We start from the raw sequence: 25575 nt of genomic DNA on the forward strand, positions 1-25575 counted from the left end.
GAGACACAGTTGCAAATTTCACTCTGGTCTGAGTGACCTACATTTCTCCCATGAGAAAATCAGGTGAGAGAGCCAGGGCAGCCCAGACTACCCTGATCCACATAGCCTCCTGGCCTCACCAGAATAGACATGCCATGAAGAATTGTCACCCTATAAAGGCTCAGACTCAGAGCCCAGGGCCTGTCCCCTAATGTCACACATTGAGTTGGTAGCATTGGCCCATCCATATCCACTTTGTTTCAGTTCCTGTGAGACTGAGAAGTTACAAATAAATTGAGGCTTGGTCACAAAAGGGGTGAGAAATAGAGATAGACTTGAATCCAGGGCTGACTGTGAAGTCTGTATGAAACCTATTAAGTTTGACATTGATTCGATTCTCAGCATGTTTGCTAATGGTCATCCTGAACTTGCATGAATGTGTGTATGTGTGTACAAGTACTTGAACAGCTGGTGCTTTTGTCATAGTTAGGAATAGCTATCTCCATCTTTATTACTTTGATTTCCAATTGAAGGACACGCTGTGAGGCCAGACTTGGAAAACTGACCCATCACCTGTTTGCATAAGTGTTCCACTTGGCCTTTCTAAATTTCACTGAGGACACTCTTCTGATGGTAATAAGAAATGTAGTATTTGCACATTATAATATGTTTCTTACCCATTCCATAAATTGATAGCATTAGAATAATTTATCAGAAGATATAGATCCAGGTGGTCCATATTTATAGATAAATCACTTTTTTTCATCTTTTAATTGCATTCTTTAAGTTTTCTTCTAATTAGGCTAAGGAAAGCCTAGGATAGAATAAATCTTAATCCCAGGTAAACCTGAGGATTTGCCCAGGGGCTTGTGGCACAGCTCAATTATAATCCATTTGTCAGCTCTGCCTTGGTTGATGTCCTCAGGGTATTTTATCTACTGTAATTTCCAAGGGATTCATTTTCCTATTGACATTGAAAGAGGATTTTTTTTGTGTATGTTTATTACATTAGTGGTTATAGTAGGTGCAAAGGAATGCATTGTGTCTCAAACCACTGGAGCTTGGCTGAGCACTGCCACGCATGTCACCTCTGTGTCTGGGGATGTAAGCTTTGCACCCTAGTATTCAAATTCTACTCTACATTGAAAATGTGGCTTTAAGGTGAGTATCCCTGTGGTTCACTTTAATACTCCAAACTCCTGTAGAAATTTCCATAACTGAGCGCACTGATAGTTTTATTGTTTCATCTGTGAGCTCAGCTCACTTGCCTGACCTTAGAGTAAGGCCATTGGTTCTGCCTGGAGGTGTGGTAGATGGCCGCACTCTTTCGCAAGGGCTTGACACTGATATCCATCTCTTCCTCCTTCCTGCTCTCTCATCCTTGGCTCCTTTCATCAATTTTACCTTCTCTGTGGCCTGTAGCTGGTTTACCTTCAATCCAGAACCCGTCGTCAAAGAACCAGAGGAATGAGAGAAAGGGAGGGTCTTTGGCAAGCTAGATCACCTGTATCAGCAGGGACTCGATGTGCTCACATAGGGGATAAATCCTCCTTAGCTTCTCTTAGGAACGTGATCTTGAAAATACTAAAACAGCCATGGGTTTTTCTGGGCTGATTTCTCCTTCCACATAAATGTCTCTTTGACTCAGAACTTTCTAATGCCCCACAGTGGTACAGGAGTGTCAATCCCCCAACCGTCTCCAGAAAGAAACTAGCAATTATCTTTCACTTGAGCTATACTGGGAAGCTGCATTAGGCAGCTTTGGAAGACAAACCTCCAGAGCTCTCTGCTGGTTACCATAATTAAGACCCCAGACCCCTTTTATTTTCCTTAAACTCAGTTTACGTGGATGCTGGGAAGTCTGAGTATTTTCTCTGCATATGCTACTTATGCCATATTGACTGTTCATGAGCACCTATGAGGACTGACTGAGACATGGTCCTTTGTAAAACTTTAAAGGCTTATGTCAGCCCAGCCCTCATTCATATTAAGGCATCTTTCTGTCCCTTGAGAATAGGGATCAACAGAATTCCTAAATAAAAATGTGATGTTCTCAGTCTGAACAGCCTGCTAGTCTCAGAGATTTTTGCCTGGTGACAGGGTCAGTGGGAGATAACATATTTCTTAGAGTTTGAAGAATGGCCATGGTTGCTCCTGGAATTTCATAGTTTGCGATAAGCCTTGACTTTCAGCTATATTTATCAGAGAGCTGCTATTTTTCACCTAGATGACTACAGTACTCAATGCCTCTGTGCTTCATTCTCCAAGTCAGCTTTCTGCTATTACCACACTGTTCTAACAAACTGCTTTTAATGATTGTGAAGCCAAGCCCTTTACTAGATTATGGCAACAGGGCACCAAATTCAAATATCCTTGTGGTGTTACAGTAGGCACAAACCAGAATTCGGTCCACCAGGATGCAAGCTGTTCTGGCTGAACTCCAAAATTACTGATGAAAAGGATACCTTAAGATGATCGTGACATATGAGTTCTCTTGGCCTGTCACACTTCCTATAGTCTTTCCCATATCAGATACAGTTGAGGTAATTGAAGAAAATAACCTCTTTAATTTTTGATAATCTACTATTAATGCAAGTAAACCATATGCTTTATAAACTCCCCAGACAAGCCTACCAAAAAAGGTAGTTTCTGCAATCAAAACCTCCACTCCATGCATTGCCATAATCAGAAAAATTGTCTTACATTTGTCCTACACCATTTCTGTATTGCTTATACATTGCTTAAAATTGGCTACTTAAGAAAATCTGGGCAACCCACACGTTCCCTATTTATTATGAATAATTAACACTAGAGAATAATGGAATTAGTTTAATATTTCCTGTAAAAAGCATAAAGCCAAAGTGGCCAATTCATATGTAATATCTATTCTAATTAGACATTCAGGTAAAAGCAAAGACATGGCAGAACATCTGATCTAGTCACACATTTGGATTCATAACTTAGTCTTCATCTTAGTTCCTTCCCCTGCAGCAGCGTTTTCATACTCTCCACACCCTATACTCTCAAAGCTGCAATTTGAGGAATTTTGGAGTGTGGTTCCAGAATGGCCACTGAGCACAGATATCTGGAAATCCTGAAAAGTTTTGAATATCAAACCATCTTCTTCACCCAAATCATGAGTATGGCCCAAACTTCCTTTTTAAAAGCTGAGTACATGAATTTCAGCCCTTCAATCTTCCTCAGACTTCATGGGTTTAAATGAAGAGGTACATTCAGCAGTCTTTTTTTCCTTTTTTAAATCACGAGTTTATTTTTAAAGGCAGTTTAAGGTCTGTCTCACAATTGAGGGGAAGCTGTGGAGATTTTCCAAACCCCTGTCCTTAAACATGCACAGCCTTCCCACCACCACCAACAACCACCTCCATCAGAGTGGTACATTTGTTACAGCAGGTAAGTCTACATCGACACATTGTCACACTCAGTCTGTAATTTATATTAAGACTCATTCTTGGTCTTGTGCGTTGTATGATTTTTTGACAAATGCATAATTGTCTTGTGAACACAAAAATAGAATCATACAGTGTAGTTTTACTGCCCTAAGAAGTGTGGCTGGGAGTTCCTGTTGTGGTTCAGTGGTTAAGGACCCAATGTCGTCTCTGTGAGGATGCAGGTTTGATCCCTGGCCTCACTCAGTGTGTTAAGGAACCCCTTTTGCTGTAAGCTGTGGCATAGGTTGCAATGCAGCTCTGATTTGACCCCTTTCCCTGGAACTTCCATATGCCCCAGGTGTGGTTGAAAAAGGAAAAGCCCCTAGCAATCATTGATTTTTTTTTTTTCTAATCTTAGTAATTTAATCTTTTCCAGATTGTCATATAATTGGAATCATATTATGTAGCCTTTTTAGATTAGCTTCTTTTACTTAGTATTATGCATTTATACTTCTTACAAATCTTCTTATGGCTTGATAGTTGTTTTTGGTTTTTTTTTTTTAAACATTGAATATTTCATTGTCTGGATATACCGAGAGGTTTTTTGTATCCGTTCACCTGTTGAGGACACCATGATTTCTTACAAGTCTTTCCAATTGCAAATAAAGTTTCTGTAAACATCCATGTTTAGGTTTTTGTGGGAACATAAGTTTTCAAATGCTTTGGGCAAATACCAAGGAGCATAATCATAGAATCTTATGGTAAGAGGATGTTCAGTTTTGTAAGAAACCATTAACTGTTTTCAAGAGTGGCTATAGAGTTTTGCATTCCCACAAGCAACGTCTTGAGTGTTCCCATTTTTCCATATCCTCACCAGCATTTGATGATGATGTGTGCCAGATTTGGGCCATTGTAATAGTGATATAGTTGTATCTTGTTTTTAATTTCCATTTCTGTGGTAACATATGGATATAAAGCATCTTTTAATATGCTTATTTACCATGTGCATATCTTCTTTGGTGAGGTACCTGTTCGGATCTTTGCCTATTTTTTAGTCAGGTTGCTTATTGCATTTTAAAGAGTTCTTTGTATGTTTTGAATAACACTTCCTTATTGGATGTCTTTTCAAATATTTTCTCCAGTCTGTGATTTAATTTTTTATTATCTTGACATTGTGTTGAGTAGAGCACATGCTTTCAGTTTTCATGAACTCTGGCTTATTATTTCTTTCATGGAAAAATTGTGTTTTGGTGTTACATTTAAAACATCATAGCCATACCCAAGATAAACTAGGTTTTCTTCTGTGTTGTCTGTGAAGACTTGTATAGTTTTACATTTTATGTTTCATTATGTGATCATATTGAGTTAATATTAGAAGGCCAGAAGGTCTGTATCTATATTCACCATTTTGCAAATGGATATCCAGTTTTTCCCGTACCATTTGTTGAAAAGACAATTTTTGCTCCATTGCATTACCTCTGTTTCCTTGCCAAAGTTCAGCTACTATATTTGGGTCTATTTCTGGGCTCTCTATTCTGTTCCTATGATCTCTTTGTCTATTCTTTCACCAGTACTAAATTGTTTTGATTGCTTTAGCTTTGTAGAAAGTTTTGAAGTTGGATAGTGTCAGTCCTCCAAATTTTTTCTTTTACCTTAATATTAGGTATGCTATTGTGGGTCTTTTGACTTTCCATAAGCTTTAAAACCAGTTCACTGATATTCATAAAATAACTTGCTAGAATGTTGATTGACATTGCATTGAATATATAGACTAAGTTGGGAAGAACTAACATGTTGAAAGTAATGAGTCTTCTTATCCATGAGCATGGAATCTCTCTCCATTTATTTATTTTTTGATTGCATTGATCTGTTTTGTAGTTTTCCTGATAAAGACCTTGTTTGTATTTTGCTTGATTTATCCTAAATATTTCAATTATTTTGGATACTAATGTAAATGATAGTGTGTTTTTGGTTTTAAATTCCACTTGCTCATTGCTGTTATATAGGAAATTCGTTGGCTTTTGCATATTAATCTTGCGTCCTATGAAGCTGCTCTAATCACTTATGAGTGTCAGGAATTTTTTTGTCAATTCTTTCACATTTTCCACATAAGAAAATCATATCATCTGCAAGTAAAGACATTTTCTTCTTCCTTCCTTATCTGTGTCTTGCATTCCCTTGTCTTACTGTGTTAGTGAGTTTTCCAATATAATGTTGAAGAATGGTGAGAAGAGACATCCTTGCCTTGTGCTTGATTTCAGTGATAAAAGCTTAGAGTTTCTGGCTCCTAAGTAGAGTTTTTGTGGATATTTTTTACTGAGTTGAGGAAGATCCCATCATTTCCTTGTATACTAGGTGTTTTATTTGAATGAGTGTTGGATCTTGTCAAAGGCTTTATCTAGTGATATGATCATGTGATTTACTTTAGCCTGTTGATGTGATGGATTCATTTGTGTTGAATCAGATATTCATACCTGGGTTAATCTTAGTTGTGGTGTATAATTATTTTCATAGATTGTGGCATTCAGTTAACTTTTTTTTTTTTTGGTCTTTTTGCCTTTTCTAGGGCTGTTCTGGCGGCATATGGAGGTTCCCAGGCTAGGGGTTGAATTGGAGCTGTAGCCGCTGGCCTACACCAGAGCCACAGCAATGTGGGATCCGAGCCGTGTCTGCAACCTGCACCACAGCTCACGGCAACACCGGATCCTTAACCCACTGAGCAAGGCCAGGGACCGAACCCACAACCTCATGGTTCCTAGTTGGATTCATTAACCACTGCGACACGACAGGAACTCCTCAGTTAAATTTTTATTTAGGGTTTTTACATCTATTTTCCTGACAGTTATTTGCCTGTACTTTGTTTTTTGTTGTTGTTGTTTTTGTATTTTTACGGCTGCACCCATGGCATATGGAGGTTCCCAGGCTAGCGGTTGAATCAGAGTTGTAGCTTCTGGCCTACACCACAGCCACAGCAACATAGGATCTGAGCTGTGTCTGGAAACTACACCACAGCTCATGGCAATGCTGGATCCTTAACCCACTGAGAGAGGCCAGGGATCAAACCCACATCCTCATGGATACTACTCGGGTTTGTTAACCACCAAGCCACAAAGAGAACTCCTTATGTTTTTATCTGGTTTTGATATTAGGGTAGTGCTGGCTTCCTAGAATGAGTTAAAAAGTATTCTTTCTGCTTCTACCCTCTAAAAAAGATTGTACAAAATTGGTATAATTTCTTAAATATTTGGTAGAATTCACTAGTGAACCCATCTGGGCCTGGTGCTTTTTGTTTGGGAAGTTTATTAATTATGAATTTAAGTTCTTTAATAGATTACAGCCTATCGAGACTGTCTATTACTCGTGTGAGTTTTGTAGATCATGTCTTTCAATGTATTGTTCCGTTATACCTAGGTTATCAAATTTGTGAAGATACAGCTTTTATAATGTTCCTTAATTATCCATTTGTCACTGATAATTCATGTCCTTTGTTGTTGGTTGTTGTTAGACTTATTGATTTTCTTGATCTTTTAAAGGAGCCATCTTTTGGTTCTATAGATTTTTCTCTACTGATTTTTTTATTTTCAATATATTGATTTATGCTAATTTCTTTATTTTCTTTGCTTATTTTGGATTTAATTTGTTCTTTTCTAGTTTCCTAAGATGGAAGTTTAGTTAATGGATTGTAGATTTTTCTTTTTTTCTAATACAAATTTTCAGTGCTGTAAATTTCTTTTTAAGCTCTACTTTAATACATCCTACAGACTTTGATAAGTTGTGTTTTTATTTTCATTTAGTTGAAAATACTTTTAAATTTCTCAATTTTTTTCTTTGACCTACAGTTTTTTAGAATTGTGTTGTTTAATCTTAGTATGTTTTGGGATTTTCTAGTTATCTTTTTGTTATTGATTTTTATTTTAATTGCATTTTGTTCTGAGAGAAGACGTGTGTGTGTGATTCCTATTCTTTTAAATTTGTTGAGGTGAATTTTGTTAACTAGAATATAGTCTACTTTAGTCAACATTCCATGTGAACTTTGTTTGATTGTTGGCTGGTCTATAGATGTCCAGTTGATTAGTGTTGAGTTCAACTATGTCCTTACTGATTTTTTGCCCACTGCACCTGTTATTTCTGCTATATGACTGCTGAATTCTCTAACTATGATAGTAGGTTCATCTATTTCACTTTGAAATTATATTTTTTTGACTTACATATTTTGACACTGTGTTAGGTGTGTCCACATTAAAGATTCTTATATCTTCTTAGAGAACTTATACCTTTATTATGGTATAATGCCCTTCTTCATCCCTGATAAATTTTCTTTTTTTGATATCTGCTCTATCTGAAATTAACATAAGTACCCCTGCTTTTTGAGTAGTGTTAGTAGCATGGTATATTTTTCTCCATCCATTTACTTTAATCTTAATTTATATATAAAGTGGGCTTTAGACAGACAACATACAGTTGGATCATGATTTATGATATGCTTTGCCAATCTCTGTCTTTGATGTGTTTAGAAAATTAACATTACAAGTGATTATTGATATAGTTGCATTAATATCCAACACAAATTTTTACTGTTTTCTATTTGTTGCCCTTGTTTGGTCTTTGTCCCTATTTTTATCTTTAACTCTTTTTCTGCCTTTTGTGGTTTTAATTGTGCATTTTATGACTCCATTTTCTCTCCTCTTTTAGCATATTGATTATACTTTTTTTAACCTTTTTTTAATGGTTACCCTAGAGTTTACAATATCCATTTATAGTTAACCCACATACACTTTGAATTAACACTATGTCACTTCACTGGTAGTCCGAGTTCCTTATAGTAAAAGTACTACTTCACTGGTAGTCCTAATTCCTCTGCCTCATCATCAGTGCCATTAATTTCATTTACATATAATGATACATAAGCATATATATGTATAACTTGTACCCAATTTAATATATTTTTTTGTATTATTCTGAACCAACTTTTATCTGTTAGGTCAATTAAGAATAAGAAGAGTTAAAGTTTTAATACTTCTACTCGTTGCTTCTTTGATGCTTTTTCAGAGAGCTAACTGTACTATTCTGTGTGTGGAACTTGATTATCAGTCAATATTTGGTATATGACATCCTTAAGCCAATCTCCATAGGCTACTAAGGGATGGCTGTGTTTTCTTTGTTCCACTTGGAGCACTAAAGCCAAGTGGAGTTGGGTATTTACTTTTCTTCTGTGTGAGTAGGGCTCTTGTAATAACCTAGTAAGTTAGCCTCAGGGTAACTACTTTCCCTTTAAAGTAGACCTTTCTTTTTTTTTCTTTTCTTTTCTTTTTTTTTTTTTAAAAGCAGAGACTCTTTAAGAAGAACGGAGTGCTCTGAGTATTTCAAAATGATTCTTTTTCTCCTCCCTGCACCAGAAGCAGGAGAGGATTTTTTTTTTTTTTTCCTGATAATTACTGTGAGAACCTGGTTGAGTTCCCAGAGGTAAAAATTACAATGTTGTGGGGTCCTTCTGAAGTTGTTAACTCAAACTTGTCCATGTGGAGCCTCCAGAGGTTCTTCAATTACAGTTCAGGTTTTCCTACTCTGGCACTGGTTCCCATGAACGATTCTGCTTGTGCATCTCTGCTCCCATAAGCCCTGACACCCTGTATTTGTGGCTTTCTGTCTTCTCCAATCTTGTGGGGAGCAGTTTTCCCTTGACCTCCCCTCTTTCACTAAGTGTTATTGGGTTTTTTTAGTTGGTTCATATTGTTATATGTTATTTTAAGAAGAAGTGGTGACTTCTAGGCTCCTTATATGTGAAAATAAAAACCCAGCCCAACCATCTTTTAAAATAATTTGTGTTCTGAGTCATGGTAACCATAATTTGAGTTTTTGTAACATAGACTAATTAGAGTAAATTTAGCAAGGCCATTCAAGTAGTGGGAGGTCAGCTGGTAATGTATCCTCATCCCCAAACTTTGAGTGATTGATGCATTCTCAACCCCTTACTGGAAATGCTGGCAGTTCTTTTTAAATTATTATTATTACATCCTCTTTAACATTTTATTGAGAATAGTACAACTCACCTGATTTCAGTATACAATACAATGTTTTTAGTATATTCATTGAGTTGTGTACCACTATAATAATCTCATTGTAACATTACAATCAACCACAAAAGAAACTTTATCACTCTCACTTCCCCCATCACTCAAGGACACCCCATTCTAGAGCCCCTCACTCCCAACATGCACAGGAAACTAATAATCTACCTTCTGTATCTATAGCTTTGTTTATTCTGGATATTACATACATATGGAACTATATATGGCTTTGTGAATAGCTTCTTTCACTTAGCATGATAATTTCAGTTTATCCATGCTGTAGAATGTTAATAGTAACCTATTTCTTTTATTCCCACATAGTATTCTCTTGACTGGATATATCCATTCTTATCCATTCAACGGTTATGGCATACAGGTTTCCTATTTTTAGCCATTATAAATAATGCTTTTGTATACATTTGTATGAAATTTTTTGTGTGAGTATGTTTTCATACCCCTGAGGAGGAGTAAATATCTGGGAATTACTGGGCCATAGGATACTCTGTTCACATTTTGAGGAACTATTGCTGTACTCTAACAGAGCCACATCATTTTATATTCTTACCACTAGGGTATGAGGGTTCCAAGATCTCTACAACCTCATCTACACTTTCTAATATGGTTATTGTAATGTGTCTGATTTGGTATTTCATCATGGCATTGACTTGCACTCCCCCTTTGGTAACGACCCTGAGATTTTTTTTCATGTCCATATTTCTCGTTTGTGTATCTTTGTAGGAGAAATGTCTATTCAGGTCCTTTTCTCACAAATAACTTTTTAATTGTATTCTTTTTATTTTTGTATTTTTATAAGTCCTTTATATATTCCAAGTATGAGTCTCTTAACCCAGAGATTATTGTAAACATTTTCCCAATTTTATGCATTTTTTCAGTTTCTTTATGGAATACTTTGAAGCACAATTTTTTAATTGCAAGAAATCTAATTATTCCTTGTTGTTGCTTATGCTGTTGATGCCATATCTAAGATGGTTTTTCCCCAATCCAAGTTAAAAAGGTTTATTCCAAAGTTTTATTCTAATTTGAATAATTTTAGTGCTTATATTTATGTCTCATTCATTTTGAGGGTTTTTTGGTGTGGTGTGAGGTATGGTTTCTATGTCATTCTTTTCCATGTGGATAGCCAGTTGTCCCAACACGATTTGTTGAGTAGATTATCATTTCCTCAATTGAATGCTCTAAACATCCTACTGAAAGTGTGTTTGGAAATTCTCAATTCCATTCTATTGATCTATATGTTTTATCTAAATACCAATACAATACAGTCTCAAGAATTGTAGATTTGTTGTGAGTTTGAAATCAGAAAGTGTAGTTTTTCAATTTTATTTTCCAAAATTGTTTTGGCTATTGTGAGTCTTTACATTTCCCTATGATGTTTAGGATCAGTTTGTCAATTTCTACATAAAATCTACCTTATATTTTGTTAGGTATTACCTTAAATCTATAGATCAAGTTGGGAGGTACTTCTTAACAGTATAATTGTTCCAATTTATGATCATGGGATGACCTTTCATTTATTTAGCTCTTCTTTATATTTAACTATATTTTTAAGTTTTCAGTATAAAATTTTCACTTCTATTGAATTTTCTCTCAAGTATTTTATTGTAGGATGCTCTTGTAAGTGCAATTTTTAAATTTATTTTTGGGTGTTCATACTAGAAGAATGATTCTTTTTTTCTATATTAGTCTTGTACACTGTAACTTTGTTGAATTTATTCTAAAAATTTCTTAAGGGATTACTTAATATTTTCTATAAAAAAAAGATTGTCATTCTCAAATAGAGATAGGTTTAATCTTCTTTTCCAGTCCAAATGATTTTTATTTTCTTTTAAATTTGAACTGATTATAACATCTAGCACAAAGTTGAATAGAAGTGGAAAGAGTTGTCTTTTTTTGTGAATTTAGGGAGAAAGTTTTCTCTTTATTTGCCATTAATACTGATGTTAGCTGTTGGCTTTCCATAGATACCCATTATCAGTTTGAGAAAGTTATTCATTATATCTAGATTGTTGAGTGTTTTATCATGAAGGGGTGTTAAATTTCTGTCAAAAACTTTTTATGTCTTTTGAAATAATCATATTAATTCCATTCTTACAAAGCCATTTAATACAGCTACAAATGAATAAGACAGCTAATTTTGCTCCCTGTCTTTTCATATTTTACTTTTGTGCTATATTTTAGATGGCATAAGTATTGTTTTGTATAATGTATGTTTTATTACATGTAATCAAATAGGCTTAAATGGTAAATTCAACAATTAAGAGATAGAAAATATATCCTAAATTAAAATTTTGTATTTATGCTATGATTCTAACTTTTCTTATCACAGATACTGTGTGCATTTTCAAAAATAGTATTATTTAACTAATAACTAATGATACATGTTTGTTTTTCTGTTGCAATCTTATCAAATGTAGCAAACCAGTAATTATAGTATAATTTTGATTTGTTTTTCTTGGTGATTTCCTTCCAAAATATTCCATCCTACTTATTATGGAACTTCCCATAAATTGATGATAATTTCTGTGACTCTTAAACCTCCTTAGAGTTCTATGATTACATACATCTAAAAAAAATTCTCACAGAACAAGAAACCTATTAATGAACAAAAATTATCTGGTCAAATGTGGTTCTAAAAATAATTTCAAAACCGTTATCTTTTGTTAAACATTTTTCAATAGACAGTTTGTCCAAATTGCACATGGAGCTGTGTGATGAAGATAATGATAATGGAATTTCTACTCTGAGATCTTATAGTCCAGTTGGACCACTACAAATTTCACCATTGTGTTTAGTTGATTTAGATAGTAATATTACTGTAACAGCTAGAATTTATTTCAGTTGAGATTTGGCAAAATGTTAAGTTATTGCCCAGTATAAGTTCAAAGTTGTAATAGCTCAGAGTCCAGCCTTAACTTGGTAGGACTTGATTAAATGTGCCATTTCAACTCTTCCTCTCTATGCCCTCAGCAGAAAAGAGAGTGGTAGAAAAGAGAGAGTGAGAGTTCCCATCATGGCTCAGAGGTTGACGAACCCGACTAGCATCCATGAGGGCATGGGTTCAATCCCTGGCATCGCTCAGTGGGTTAAGTATCTGGCGTTGCTGTGGCTGTGGTGTAGGTGGGCAGCTATAGCTCTGATTCAGCCCTTAGCCTGGAACCTCCATAAGCCGTGAGTGAGGCCCTAAAAAGACAAAAGACCAAAAAAAAGAAAAAGAAAAGAGAGTGGGTGAAGCAGTGTTTTGGAGTCAATGTCATCAGTTCCTACTCTCTTCTTCCATGAAGATTTGGCTGATGCTCTATCTCTTTAACTCATAAAGTACTTCACTAACTCCTAGAGTACTTACATCTGGATAATTTCAAGGTGAGCTACAGAACTAGAGTGACCGATGCTTCTGGGACCTGGAGATGTGGGGTAAAGGAGGCAAGAAAGAGCTGAGAGGGAGTAATGCCCTTTCACATGGCAAGGATAATAAACTTTTTCCTGCTTTACATGGATTCCCCTCAAAGTGGTTGAGAGTTAAGAGCTAAACATCGATAAAATGCTGCCAAGATTAGCAGCAGTTATGGCCACTGTAAGAGAGAACAGGGAATTCACATGTTATAGTCAATTGAGAAAATACCTTTCTCTTCTTTCCCATCCACAATTTGAAGTAAGCCCAGGAAAACAAAGGTGGCGGGGGGAGTGAGAAAGCAACCCACTGGAGAACCAGGTCAACCTGTACCAAGGGGAAAGAGGACTTTTAAACTGAATTTGAAATTGAAACATTCAGCCTCAATATCTTGCTTATTAAATTGAGAACATTAAAAAAAAAAACTTTAGAAGTAAATGGAAAGTTTATTAGAGATACTGGCTATTGTTCTTGATACTGAGGTGGTGATGATTCTACAAAGCAGGATTAGTAGAAGTTAGTGCCTAAACACTGCTTTTGTCTATTTACGACACAATGATTTCTTTGATTTCTATTCAATTACTTAACATGCAATGAAAAACATAATAATATAACATGTATTTAGGTAAAATAGAACTTCATATAAAAGCAAGAGCATTTGTCAATGATTGTATATGAATTCTGCTGATAGACTGAAATGACTGGATGAGTGCCTACACATACAAAGCAAACAGATCTTGTTTTCAAATATTCAGGTTTCTATATTTGTAAATTGTTTTGGTTCTGCTTGATGGCAGGTGAACTTTAAAATGTGAAATCAATTCTAGAATTAAAAAACTCCCAGTGAAGTGAAAAAGATATATTATTCCTTTCTCCCCACTAACTCTTATTCACCCATTTCTGCTGGCATCCTTCTTCATTCTGTGGTGCAGTTATGAGAGAGAGGTTAATGAGTTGATGTTTGGAGAAAGTAGCATGAGCTTTTGAATAGTAGAAAGATTAAAATATAATCATGGACGATATATAAGAATCATGTTATTGATGATCATGTTATTGATTTAAAAATGTCTTTTAAAAATTTCCTGCTGAAACAAAATCTTAGTTGGTGTATTTATTCATTTCTGTACATAAGATAACCAGGAAGTTATCTTGCAAATAAGTAATTTTTGAGTACACTTTATTTGATATATTTACTTAGTATATTTCCATATGCACTTTATTTTAATTATGACAGTGACTTCTGCTATTAGGTCCTTTTTAAATATGAGAAAATACTGTGTGGTATATATCAATACAAAAGTATACCATCTAGATGAGCAAAACAACTATTGAATGTATCCAATTTTTAATCTTCTATACTTTCATGTCCCTACATACTCTCATTTTAGCTCCTATCAGAAACTTTCTATGATTCTCCCAAAACCTTTATCAGAATATTCTAAAATTCTCATGTTTTCTCTTTTCTTTGAGTGAATAACTTAATGAGAAAGAAAATGTTAATGCAGAGAGCAGTGAACAGGAAATAAAAAGAACTGATTTATTTTCTTTACGTGAGCCTGCTTATGTAAGTTGATTTTGAGTTAAAAGGTGTATAGGGATGTGGGGTGAATTCAAAGAATGTATCTCTAAAAAGCAATATCTAAATTACGCTTCATCAGGGTTATATAATTCATGACAATTATGAAAGTTCAAAGCCCAAGAGGTTTTTAATTCCAGTCTTGGTCTAGACAGCTCTATTGACAATCCAGAAATACATCATCAGAAGTTCTTTAGACATGGAGTTTAAAGGAACTTTGAGCTGCAAGGTGGGAGTTATCTGGAACAATTGAAGGTGCTGGGTCCAGAGAAGGGAGTGAATCCAAAAGGGCAAAAATGAAGCATGTTCCAACTCCTTGGAAGCAATGTGGATGAAGAGCAAATCACTCACAGCCAGAGGCAATGTCTAAATGTAGCGGTTCAGAGAGACAATATCAAGGAAAAATAGGTCATGACTGAATGGAAAAAAAAAAAAGACAGTTTTTGAAATCTGAAACCTGAACAGTTCCTAAGAAAAATATTTTCATTTGAGGCACCTGTTTCATACATTGGCAACATAAACTTGCCATAATAACTTACAATAATTTGGTGTGATAGGGTTTAGTGGCTGTAGATAAAATGCATAAAACATGAACAACCATAAGGTGATGTTAACCCCAAAACAATCTTGAGAATTTTGAATATTTTAATTTAGCATTTTAACTTCACATAAATTTGAAGGATTTTTCTTTGATAAAGAAGGGATTAAATGAAACTCAGTTATTTTTTCACGCTTCACTTCTTCATTGGTTTGGATAATTTTCAGTTGAGATATGCTGAAAAGTCACTTTGCTCCAAGTACCTTTCAGATATAGAAAACTGACATCTAGTTAATTTTTAAAATGTTAATTAACAATTTCATTTTTGAAGCATCAAAACTAATTTGTTTTCTAATAATCCTTTATATTATACAATATTTCCTCTAAAAATCCATTTCTTTTTTTTTTTGAGATTCATAGTATATATTTAGAAAGCACCCCTGAAATAAAACCAGCTCACCTTGGTAAGAAATCATATTCAATCATTTTTCAGCTTCTAATTAGTCTTAATATAAATGAGTTCATGATGTAAACAGAAAGCATATACTGACCATTTAAAAGAGGGAGTGTGTATGTAAGAATTGAGAGATAATTTCTGACAGGGAAGGAACAGAACTTTGTCAGGGTTGTAGTGTATGATACTGAAATTCAAAAAGTTACACTGCCTAAAAGACTGAAATTGTCCCTCTGTAAGGAAAGGTGAAATTAACGTGAAATAAAAGTTACAACTATGTCTTTTTTTAAATTATTTTTTCTCAGTTAATAACAAATTACTAAATGTCATATTGTATTTAAGACTACAGTTTTTTCTGTGTTCGCTTAAATTATAAAATCATCACAACAAAGATTTTTAAACCTAATGGCAAATATTTGCGTAATTGTAGCGCGACAGAAACTCTTTGGTTCAAGGGTGAAAAGGAAAGATAAGGTTGAAATAAATCCACTTTTTATACTCAGAACCTATAATCTGATAGTTGCTATGGCTTTTCATCTTTCACACTTGCACACACCCCTCAGTGCCCACAAAATTAAAAGCGTAAGAAGCTTATAAGGCTCATTCAATCATTTTAATGGTACTGCACACTAATGATGATGTAATATGTTTTCCTCTCCAAAATTGAAGGCACAAATGTCTAATGATGAAGACTTCCTTGATGAATAGTTTGTCTTTGTCAAAAATTCAATGGCAGAGTTCCACTGATGTCAGTGCCTGCATGTTCCATCTGCTGCCTAAAAACTGGCTGTTTTAGTAGAAGTAGCCTAAGGGAATTCTAGCATATGTAACTCTCTCTTCAAATTCTAAGTTTTTACCCATGAATGTCAATCTCATTTTCTACTGTACTTGCTTTTCATTTTACTAGTATCCCTTGAAAAATTTAAAGGAGGCATGTGTAAATAAAAGCACATGCCTCACAAGCAGTTGCTCACAAATACTCAATTACCTTCACCAACCCCATGTAATAATTAGCATATGCTAAATATTTTTTGTGCTTTTTATCCAAGAAAATTTAGAACATTTATTATGAAATTTATATAATTATTTTCATACCAAAGTATAGCACAATTACCACTTCTCTTTAAAGTAGTCTGCCAGGATTTATTGCTCAAAGATTGGATAAAAATCCACAGAGAAAATAATATTCTAGAATGATGGGCCATATAGGGAGGCAGGGAAAAATTCTGATATTTCAAGATGGAGCTGGCAACAAAATAAAACTTAGAAGGTGTTGTGTCTGACCATTTTTTGGAAGATGTATGTTGACTTGCACTGAAGTAAGAGAAAAGATGGCCTCCTGGTGCCCAGAGAACTAACCTAGGAATCCAGTGAAAGTATTACACAGCAAAGACTTCCATTGTACGGACTTTGCTGTATGGTCTCTCTTCTCTAGAATTAGAAGGATAGAAACCACAATCCAGGTTGCTAACAGAGTCCTTTCTACATTGTCCAGCCATGTGGATTTCCACTGACAAATTGTCACTAGTTGGCATACTTCTCATAATGGAGGTATTAATGCTCTTTTGTCTCAATAATAGTCAAAAGTTTATTAATAAGTAATCTTCACAAAAGAAAGTTATTAAAATCATTGATATTTTGTTAAAATTTCTACAAAAATATATTTAAGGTTACCTTTTTATAGCTATTGGGAAAAAAATAAAGGGTACCTATGTGTTTCCACTTTGCCAAATTTTATAATATGTATAGTTTAGGTTTAAATATTCCTTTTTTATTTTATCCTTTATTTCCGTAGCAATTTATGAATCAAAAATTACTCTTGTTTTACAGATGACAAAAACAAGGGCAAAATAATATGTTACATACCTCAGTTCACAATTTTAATAGGCAGCATGATATCTGTCTTTGAGAATACGGTATTTCTTTTTCAAGACACCATAGCTGTCCTCTGTTCTACCAAGCACTGGACTCACTGCAAACACACAATACTTTATCCCAAGCATATAAATTCAGCAACAAACTCTATCAAGTGGGAAGGGATTGGGGATGATTGATCATACTTACAGCACAGTCTGAAGCCAGAGCCCAGGCTTGGCCATCAGATAATTTAACAAGACCTATTAAGTATCTCAAGACAGTCTTTATCCTTTGAGCAATGTATGTTTGTTGAAAATAAGTAAACCTACTCTATCAGTTTCCAAAGTACACTTTTCTATCTGTTTCCAAAGTTTTGGTATCAGTTGTACAAAATTATCACAGCTGGATGGCTTACAACAACAGAAATTTGTATCATAACTGGAGGTTTAAATATTCTTGAGATTAAAAAATATTAAAAAAATACTATAAAAATACTATAAACATAGTATAATTATAAGAAAGGCCAAATAAAAGTAGCCCCGAGAATGGATTTGTGCCCATCTCTTCTTTCATATAATTAGGAAGGCTATTATTACTAAAGTTAATCTATATAAAGTGTATATTTTATTCCACATTTATAAAGTTTCACATTTAGATTTGCTTACTCTAAATGATGGCTAGATGATAATTGTAGTCAGTTGTAATTCAGATAAGCAGATTTAGGTATTTATACTGAATGAATGGCAGTAGGGCTGGGCGGTGGGGACAGGCAAAGTATACAACCAGAATGATGTGGACTAAGACTAAGCAGAAACTAAATAAACAGAAATAAAATAAGGAGATGGAAAAATTAATGGAGAACTAACTAAAGGGAGCAAATCAAAAGACGGCAGCCTAAAAAACCAGAACAGGCAGGAATTGAGGAATTCATACGTTGCAAAAAATTTCATGTTTTGAAAACCATGTCTCCCTAGCCTTGCCCAGACCATAGGTTGCAGGTCTCACCAAGAATGATCTCATAATTGCCCTCTTCAAACTACCTCATGTTAGTTTCTTCTCGTTTGTATTATTTTTTTTCTCCCTAGCTACTAAATGTGTTGTCTTGTTTTCTGTTTCTTCTCATTTTTCCCTTTGTAAATTGATGAGTTTCCCAGTTCAGGGATATGGAAACCACACAGAAAATGGCCATCTCATAAAGTTGAGGAGATGGAGTTGAGAGTAGGAGATAGGCCTGAGTGTTGGGGAGGAGAAGAGCAGGCAGAGAACATTGCTGAGGTTCTTCCTGAGAGGTGTAGCCAAGGACTGTTCAGTCCAAATATGTGGAAGACCCACAGAGCCTGGAGAAGAGCGCCAAAGAATTTGAGGGAAGAGGAACAGTGCTCACACAGGACTGGAAATACTGCCTATTTCCTACCAATCAAATTGGAAAAACATAATTCATGATTTTTTTGGGTAGAGGACACAGGAGGATCTTGCCTCAGCAGTGGGGAATAATTAACCCTGCAATGAGAGTGACTCTGGTCCCACCTAATAATTCTTAAAACAAGATCCGAAAGATTCAGACTCAGTGGGAGTAACTTAGTTGCATCCAGGAACAAAGTTCAATAGCATTTATTGGAATAAAACAATTATCTGGTATTCAACAAGGTAAACTTTACAATGTTTGCTATTTAGTATAAAATTACCAGGCAGAGATATACACTCCAAAAAGGAAAAAAAGCAAGTACTAAAATGAATCTAGAACTGGCACAGATGTTGGATTTAGAAGAAAGTAGATAGGCATTCCCACTGTGGCTCAGGTGATTACTCGCTAGTATCCATGAAGATGCAGATTCAACCCCTGGCCTTGCTCAGTGGGTTAAGGATCCAGCATTGCCCATGAGCTGTGGTGTAGGTCACAGATATGGCTGGGATTCATCATTGCTGTGGCATAGACCAGAAGCTGCAGCTCTAATTCTACTTCTATATGCTGTGTATGCAGCCCTAAAAAGAAAAAAAAAAATTAGACAAGTACATTAAAATACATTCCATATGTAGAGACAGAAAAGGTAAAAGGAAAACCTAATTATAATTGCACACTGAAATTTATAGTATCTAAGTTGAAAAATTCACTTGACGGAATTAGTGGAAGATTAATTTTGCAGTAAAACAAATAGAATCTGAAGCTACAGTAATAGTAGCTATCCAAAATGAAACATAGAGGGGAAAAAAATGAATAAAATAAAAATAGAGAAGAGAACCAGTAAACTTAAGGCCAATTTCAAAAGTCCCAATGTATGAGTAATTAGAGTCCATTACCCAGAGAATGTGGGCTGAAAATTTGAAGAAGAAAAATTCTAGGTTTAAATGCATTGATATATAAAATTTCTCATTTTTTGGGAGGACTTTTGTTTAGAGAATGAAAAGTCAAGTCTGACACTAAGTCTGATAAAGAGTATTGAGAATATGTAAAGAACTCTCAAATCTCAATAAGGAAACAACCATCACTCACCTATCAGAATGGCTAAAATTGAAAGACTTGATGAAGAAGTGGAAGAACTCCCATACACCTCAGACTAGAAGGTAAAATTGTCCAAGCACTTTGGAAAATAGTTTAATTTCTTAAACAGTTAAACATATATCTACTTTATGACCCTGTCATTCCACTCCTATGTATTTACCAAGAGAAATGAAAAGCATATGATTGCAACAAAATACTTGCAACAGTTATTCCCTCTTGTCCATCAATAAGTGAATGAATGAAAACATTGTAGGACAGGCATACCATGAAATACAACTCAGAAATAAAAAAAGAACTATAATAGATGAACACCATGGAGGATTCTCATGATAATGACTTTGCTCTGTCTCAAAGGTGTTTCAGAACTGAAGATCAATCTGAGAACATTTATTTAGATAGATATTATAAGTGAAATTGCTGGATCATATATGATAATGATAAAAACCACAATATAATATTACATATGAATAGCATTAAAATAAATATTAAATACACTAATCCAAATACAACATATAATTGTCTTTTATATCCCCAGATGTACCGTAAGTATTCTTTTATGAAGTACTTTTATGGGAGGTAAAATTGTGTGTATAACTGGTCCCCCACCCCCTGCCAAAAAAATGTTTAAGTTGACCTGAGGAGGAAACATATAAACACATTGATTAAAGACAGGAAAACAGGTTTTTCTTTTTTTTTTTTTAAGGCTTCATGTTCATCTTTTCTTGATCATACTCCACTTATTTTAATTCTTCTTTCTTAGAAAAAGAAAGAATGAAAGATAAAAGGACAGAAATTATAAAATGTAGTGAAGGTAACAAACAAGTAGTTATAATAAATCTATGTGTCAAAGAAAAAAAAATGTATATGGCAGGTCAAACAGGCAAGGAAGATATTCGAGATTCTTGAAACAGGGGGTCAAGACTGCTGCACTGTGAAAGAGACATTGAACTCAATTTCTCTGAAACAAAGAGTGGGAGGATTTTTAAAACGGCGAACCTAATAGAGTAAGGGAGACTTCAGGAGGGAGGCTGGTCAGCGAGACTAGACTATCTGTGTTTTCTAATCTTCCTTTATTGAAGGTAGGTTCTTACCTGCCCACAGAGACTGAGAAAGGGGACTTAGCTTTCTTGATGGTGGTATTTCAAAGAGTTGGCTCCCAGGTCCTTGAAAAATACATTTCTGAGTTGTAAGACTGGCAGGAGGCAGGTAGGAGATTTACATTTCAAAGGGATAGAAAAAGAATTTACTATAGCACGTTTTCTAAAGTCAGTGTTCTAAGAAAAGGGGAGGTCAAGGGCCTAGAGTCAGGAAGAGCCTACCTTAAGCTGAGTCAAGCTGGGGCGAAGTTGAGGCCATTTTGGCTAAAAGGAAGCAGAAAAAAATGGATATTCAAGTTTTCCAACTATTCATCAAGTTATTGAAAAAAAAATATTTGGAAGTTTTAGAGCTTCTAAATCTATCATGCAGCTTAGTAAAAGTTTTACAGTTCACGTTAATTATGTGGAAAGCTAATTTGACCATATCTGTGTATTACTTTTTGTTATAAAAATGAACCAAAAAACCCGAAGCAAGTAGTTCAGGAAATATCCTTTTATAAAACAGTTTTGACAAGTGCCATTTAGTTTTCATTATTTGTAACACTTGATGATATTTTGTTAAATGGGTTTACTATATTTACCCAATAATGAATTCTTACCTTAATTCTCCAACGGCTAGTTTTCTGCTGTCAAATTATCTGCTGGCAGGAGGGCTGAGACTTTAAGAATTTGGGAGAGTAACTCAGCTTTTAGGTTAATGAACTGAAAGTCAATCATCTTGGCACAAATGCCCACATCCTGCACTGTGTATCTTTCCTTAGAAAACAGATTGATGAGGGATGGCTGTTCTCAGCCTATCACAGAAAAAAAAAAAAAAAAAAAAAAAAAAAAAAAAAAAAAAAAAAAAAAGATTCTTTTCCTTTATAGACCTAATTGATTTGGAGGATCTGTACGTACTAATGTTAAGTTTGTTCACAACAAAATTAAACTCTAAAACTAAAACAAGTCTAATCCATACTTGAAGACTCATTTAAAATGCAAGTCATGGATTTCAAATTGATCACTAACAAACCAAAAGGATTGGCAAGGAGGGCATTTTTACAAAGCTAATTACAATGTCAGATGCTTAACATATAAAGTCAGTGTAATATGTGCAAACTGTCCCCCAGGCAATGTGCTACCATCTGCCTTAGGGAAGAGCCCATTATTTGGTTGCTCTATTAGTCTAATAGTTATGACAGTCTTTGCTAAGTGCATGCCTATTGCCCTCCCCACACACAGACTAATCACCAGGGAAATGCAAATCAAAACTGAGATGAGCCCCACACCTTTAGGACAAGGCTGAGTGGAGGGACCCTAGATGGTGACATAAGAGCCTCCTGAACTGTCCCCTACCAGAGACACAGTAAATGTCCCCCTACATATAGCAGTTCACTATGAGAAATGTGGAAACTAGTTGAGTGGTGCCTACACACGAGTATATGAGGGAATACCCACATTGGAAAGGGTAGGAAAAGCTGAGTCATGTTCTTGCTATAAACCCTACCTGGGCAGACTACAGCCCTACCATCCAGAGGGAATGGCCAGCTCCTAGTCTTTTCTGAGGCAAAGGGTTTGAACAGCACTTCCAGCTCCTTGACTTTTAAAAGAGATTGCTATGGTCTCTGCCTGTGGGTCAGAAGCATAGTTTCCAGGCTTGTATAAGTATGAAAAGAAAGAAGAGTTTATTGAGCATGGTGAGGTGGGGAGAAAGTAGAGTCGATTGAGATAAGAGATACACAAGTGCAACCAGAAAACTTTATGACAATCAGCAGAGCTAGTGATGAATATGCAGTCATGTCTGTTTTTGCAGCCCAGGGAGAGGAGAGGTCTTGAGATACACCTGCTGATTTGTTGGGTTTTATGATACACTTGCTGGCTGGTTGGGGCGTATCAGGACCCTACAGGGGGTGAGGAGTGAGCCACGCACCTTTCCTAGTAGACAGAGGAATAGGCCAGATGGTTCAAGTAGGGGAAGGGGCATTACAATGAGATGGGTGGGGTGATGATAAGGGTCTGGTAATTCTCCTCTTGGCCAGAGGCTTTGAGTTCAGTCTTTTTGAAGGGGCCTTGAAACTCAACAAAGATCTAAATTACTAGATCTGAAAGCAAGAAGGGTCACATCCAGGGGAGCTATAGGACTACCGCCAACAGAAAAGCAGTTCCTGAGGGTGTGAGAGCGTTCACCACAGCTCTCTCCCAGGCCACAGTGTAGAGGGGCAGGCAAAGCTGTCCCTGTTCCAGGCTTTTCTGAAAGAGAATTGACTGCCTACTTTATACACTGTTGCCTGTAGGCCTGGCTTTTTAACAGCACAAGTCTAGGGACTGGCTGTGATCCCCTGCCCAGTTCACTTCCTTCCCCCCCGCCCCACTCACTCCAGCAATATTATCAGACTCCCTGTATAGCTCTGGAAGGAAATTGTACACAGATATCTGGCACCTCTGCTTTTACAACTGCCACCCGGGGAGAGACCCCCAGATAACCTGGCTCTGATAGGCAGTGAGGCTTGCGTTCACAAGTCCCACAGGACTGAACAAAGAAGTGTTCTTACCAGGCCTGTGAGCAAGCCCTATGACTGTCTGCATAGGACTCAGCTCAGGGAGAACAGGCAAGATCATCCATCTCCCATCCTTCACTGGCATGGGATTGACTGCACACTTTACAGGCTGCTGCCTGAGGGTCTGATTCCTGTTTAGCAAGCAAATAAGGGGGACTGAGACTCTTAAAGAGTCCCCCAGAGGTGGTGGTGATTACTCCCCCCACCTTCTCTCTCCTGCTCACTCAACAATAAAACCAAGTTGCCAGTATCTCCCCGGAAGAGCTTGTCCACGTAACTAATCTCTAATTTTTACAACTTCTCTGAAGGACAGGCACCAAAATCACCTGGCAGGCAAAGATGCCCTCCTCTCAGCTTCTTCCTGGAAGGGATTAACTATACATTTTTCTAGTTGTGACTTGAGGGTCCAGCTTCTCATCAGCTTGCATCTGGGTGCTGGCTGTGATCCTCCCCTCTGGGACCTTGACGGGTCCAGGCACACTCTCAACTACTTGGAACCATTAAGAACAAATATGGAGGTGTGGATAATCACAAAGGCTTAAGAGACAGTGACAGCCTAAGACCAAGCTGATGAGGAGATTCCTGTCCTACAAGAGACCAGTCAAGACTAGGAAAGGTGGCTGTTTTACTTAATGTGCAGAATTCAATGTAGTGAAGGAAGATAAAGAAACAGAGCTTTTGTGTGCATTCAAAGTTATGCGCTTAAAATAGACTTATAGCTATAAAGTGTCTTACGTAAACTCATGAGAGCTCTTGCTAAACCCAAGTTCCTATGTTCCTCACACAGTGAGGCCAAACCAACTGAAGAGTTGGAGTTTGGAGCAGAGAAAGGTTTTTTCAAGGGCTGTGCCAGGAGTATGACCAAGACCCAAACTCCCTGATGGTTTTCAGAGAAGACTTTTTAAAGGCAGCATTTGGGTTGTATAAATTGCTTATATATTCTAGAGATTAAGCCCTTGTCGGTTGCATCATTTGAAACTATTTTCTCCCATTCTGTAAGTTGTCTTTTTGTTTTCTTTTTGGTTTCCTTTGCTGTGCAAAAGCTTTTCAGTTGGATGAGGTCCCATGGGTTTATTTTTGCTCTAATTTCTATTGCTTTGGGAGACTGACCTGAGAAAATATTCATGATGTTGATGTCAGAGAGTGTTTTGCCTATGTTTTCTTCTAGGAGTTTGATGGTGTCCTGTCGTATATTTAAGTCTTTCAGCCATTTGGAGTTTATTTGTGTGCATGGTGTGAGGGTGTGTTCTAGCAACCCAACAGCAAAAAAACCAATCAATCAATGGAAAAATGGGCAAAAGACCTGAATAGACATTTCTCCAAAGAAGATATACAGATGGCCAACAAACACATGAAAAAATGCTCAACATCGCTGATTATAAGAGAAATGCAAATCAAAACGACCATGAGATACCACCTCACACCAGTCAGAATGGCCATCATTAATAAATCCACAAATAACAAGTGCTGGAGGGGCTGTGGAGAAAAGGGAACCCTCCCGCACTGCTGGTGGGAATGTAAACTGGTACAGCCACTATGGAGAACAGTTTGGAGATACCTTAGAAATCTATATATAGAACTTCCATATGACCCCGCAATCCCACTCTTGGGCATCTATCCGGACAAAGCTCTACTTAAAAGAGACACATGCACCTGCATGTTCATTGCAGCACTATTCACCATATCCAGGACATGGAAACAACCCAAATGTCCATCAACAGAGGATTGGATTCAGAAGAGGTGGTATATATACACAATGGAATACTACTCAGCCATAAAAAAGGATGACATAATGCCATTTGCAGCAACATGGATGGAGCTAGAGAATCTCATCCTGAGTGAAATGAGCCAGAAAGACAAAGACAAATACCATATGATATCACTTATAACTGGAATCTAATATCCAGCACAAATGAACATCTCCTCAGAAAAGAAAATCATGGACTTGGAGAAGAGACTTGTGGTTGCCTGATGGGAGGGGGAAGGTGTGGGAGGGATCGGGAGCTTGGGCTTATCAGACACAACCTAGAATAGATTTACAAGGAGATCCTGCTGAATAGCATTGAGAACTATGTCTAGATACTCATGTTGCAACAGAAAAAAGGGTGGGGGAAAAAACTGTAATTGCAATGTATACATGTAAGGATAACCTGACCCCCTTGCTATACAGT

At 36.2% G+C, this 25575-nt stretch overlaps 2 long non-coding RNA genes across 3 annotated transcripts in view; one reads left to right on the forward strand and one right to left on the reverse strand.

The window, feature by feature from the left end:
• Window positions 1–25575, forward strand: part of LOC110261625 — a 194782-nt gene that overhangs the window by 145269 nt on the left and 23938 nt on the right. The window lies entirely within an intron of this gene.
• Window positions 20996–25575, reverse strand: part of LOC110261626 — a 110924-nt gene continuing 106344 nt past the window's right edge. Inside the window, exon 3 of the long non-coding RNA XR_002345996.1 lies at window positions 20996–21131. This is a non-coding gene — a long non-coding RNA (uncharacterized LOC110261626). The remainder of the gene's footprint in view (window positions 21132–25575) is intronic.

Source organism: Sus scrofa, chromosome 1 (genome assembly GCF_000003025.6).
Source record: "Sus scrofa isolate TJ Tabasco breed Duroc chromosome 1, Sscrofa11.1, whole genome shotgun sequence".
Taxonomy (NCBI): Eukaryota; Metazoa; Chordata; class Mammalia; order Artiodactyla; family Suidae; genus Sus; species Sus scrofa.